Source organism: Nicotiana tabacum, chromosome 1, assembly GCF_000715075.1.
Source record: "Nicotiana tabacum cultivar K326 chromosome 1, ASM71507v2, whole genome shotgun sequence".
NCBI lineage: Eukaryota > Viridiplantae > Streptophyta > Magnoliopsida > Solanales > Solanaceae > Nicotiana > Nicotiana tabacum.
In genome coordinates this window covers 51,340,865-51,344,000 of record NC_134080.1, presented here as the reverse complement: position 1 = coordinate 51,344,000, position 3,136 = coordinate 51,340,865, and positions in this window count along the sequence as shown.

Below are 3,136 nucleotides of genomic sequence, written 5' to 3'. Positions count from 1 at the left end.
CTCCCGAGAGATATTAGTGGCAGCTATTATGGCGGGGTTCCCGATCAATGTTAGGAATATAATGTCTAGGATGATCACTAGAGTGGTCAATGAGGGCGATAGATCGTACCCCTTCCCAAACTTCCTTACCATGTATTTGGAAGATCAGGAAGTAGAGAAAAGAAACTTTGATGTGAAGGTGAAACCCAAAATGCCCTTTTCATGGTACAACCTCAAGGGTCCAGACAACCCCAAATCCAAGGAATCCAAGGGCAAGGCTACTACTTCTACTGGCCAGTCTAAAGAGCCAATAATGGTAGTCACTACTTCTCAACCTCTCACTGCCATACCAGAGCCTGCCTCCAGACCATCTACTTCTACTCCTCCAGATATTCTATCCTCCTCAGCATACCCATTGATTGCCCACCGACTGAGCCAAACACTCTCCAGTATCAACAACTGGATACATGCAACAACTTCTAAGCTATCTGTGCTATCTAGTTCAGTGGCATCCCAATCAGTGCCCCCATAGCCACAAGTGCCAGCTTCAGTAGAGGAGTCTCTCAAGGAGCTTCTGGAAAACTAGAAAAAGCTTCTAGAGAACCAAAAGATTATCATGGATGCTCTTGCTAATAAAGGAAAAACACTTCAGGAGCTGAGCAAGTACACAAAAAAGCTGAAGAAGACTCGGGCCTCGAAGGAGTCTGTGAAGGAATTAAGGGAGGAAGTGGAGAAGATGAAGGCAGCTAACCACTTACCTTTGGAGCTACTATTGCATGACCAGCCTCCAACAGCTCAGACAGAGCAAGTCCAGGAGCAGGAGATTGAGAGAGAGCCCAAGAAGAGGAGAATAGTGCCCAGGCTCGATGATGTATAGATTCAGTTGGAGGTGCCGGAGGGAGGTACCTTTAGCCAGCCACAAGCCTCAGAGCAGACAGATGATCCAGGTGCCCAGCCACAGGACCCCATGCTACCACAGGACCCGATGCAGACGGAGGATCCATAGGGAGTTTCTTTTACTCTCTATCTTTCTTTTTTAGCTTATTTTTGGTTAGTTAGCATTGAGGATAATGCTAGATTTCATTTGAGGTGGTGGACCTACTTTGCTTTGGTAGTTGATTTATAAATATGACACTATTTTCTTTCTTTATGCTTATTTTTCACGTTTGGTATATATATAACTTTACCTTTTATTTCACTTTTCGTTATTTTTCGATCTTGGTATGTATATAAAGTTACTCTCTCATGTATATATTCATTCCCTCTTATGTATATTCATCTAAACCCCCATTGTACATATTTAGTTTACTTTCCGCATTTTACTTCATAGCTTCTTTTGCAATTTCCCTTAATAGTATAGCTTCTTATTTCATTTAATAGCTTCCTTTTTGGTTCGTAGCTTCTTATTTTACAATTTTGTGTAATCAATAAGCCTTTGTATTTCTTAATGCCACGATTCTTTCCAAAGGTGGAGTTTGTGTGAATCGGGTATCTCTTCCCGATGATGGATGGCATGACAACCTTCTTAAGGGTTTGAGTCTGTTTTTCTTTTTGTTTTTGTGTAAATAGTAGTTAGTGAGCAATGGTGCCTCAGTCAAAGCTTCACTTAGGTAACACATTTACCTTTAACCTTATGGTTAAAAACAAATTGGTGTGTATAGGATGGTGATAGTTGAGACCTTGAGACTCTTGTGTTGGCTAAACAATCATCCAGTGGTTTCTTGGAACCATTTGTTGCTCAAATCTTAGCTAAGGTTGTTGTGGGCCCTCGACTCTATTTCTTTAGCAATCCTAGAGCTTGTGTGGTGAGGTATTGATTTGCAAGTCCAAGTCTCGTGCCAATAAGTCTAGAACTTGCCCTGAATATTTTTTTAGGCGAAATCCTAAGTGAAGCCTGACTTGAGAAGTGATTATAGGCTCTCCTTGATCCTAATTTAGACTTGAAAACATCCATATCCCACCAATGTTAATATCCCTAGTCAACCCCGTTGAGCCATAACCCTTATTTTTTCAATAACCATGTTACAAGCCTTTATCCGTTCAAAAATGATCCTCTCTTGGCACCCTATCTTTCCTTAGCACAAGGCAAAAGCATAAGTTTGGGGGGAGAGACGAGGAATGCAAAAGTGATAAAAGGTACAAAATGAATAAAAAGAAAGGCAAAAAGAAAAAGAAAGAAAAGCCAAAAATTCAAAAAGAAAGTGAACAATGTAGAAGAAATGAAGGGAGTCAATAAAAGCAAAAAAATGAAAGGCATGGAAAGATTAGAAAGGACAAAAAGGATTGAAATGAACAAGAAAGAGTGACAGTGTGTCTCTCTAGCCCCTAAAGAAGAAGTAAATGACTCAAAAAGTCAAGAAAATATGTGCCAAAATGAAGCAAATGAAGTGCTTAAGGGAAGATGAAACCTTCTTAGACCAATATATCCTACCCTGAACCAAAATCCTTCATTACATTCCCACAAAAGCCCTATGTGATCTTGAGTTGGGTGAACTTAAATTAGTGGTGACTCACATAAGGGGCAAGCTTATGGTACTTAGAGCCAGACTTGTCACCTTCCTTTGAGAGAGATGAGTGTGTTTTCTACAATCCTCGTTCTGAGTGCTACAATCTAAAAGTAAGGTTTGCTTATGGAGGGTTGAGGAGTATGAGTTTGGGTTCCACAACGACCAATGTAACAAAAAGAGTTTCCTTGATGAGTTGAGTCAACTCTTGATGCTTTTGTGTCGCACTATAGCCATGGTGCTAAAAGGTTGTGTATTGTTGATAATGCATTTGAGTTGAGGGTAATTGTTAGTCCCAATTGATTCTTGATGAGGTTACTTTAAGACAATTGAATTTTCCTTTTTTTTATCTTGAGGAGGTGGGAATTACTTTGTTTGCTTGAGGACAAGCAAAATCTTAAGTTTGAGGAAGTTGATAACTAGGGATTCTAGTCTATTTTATACTCCTTTTTGCTTGAGTTTTGGATTAAAAGTATGTACAAGTGTTCCCAAAAGCTAACTTGTTGTGTTTGTTTGCAGTGTTTGGTCAAAAAGAAACAAGGATGTCATAACCAGCTCAAAAAGGAGTGAAACCTGCACAAGTCAAAGCTGAGTCAACTTAGCACTACAACAAAAAATCAACCGCGGACGCGAAGGACCTACCACGACAACGG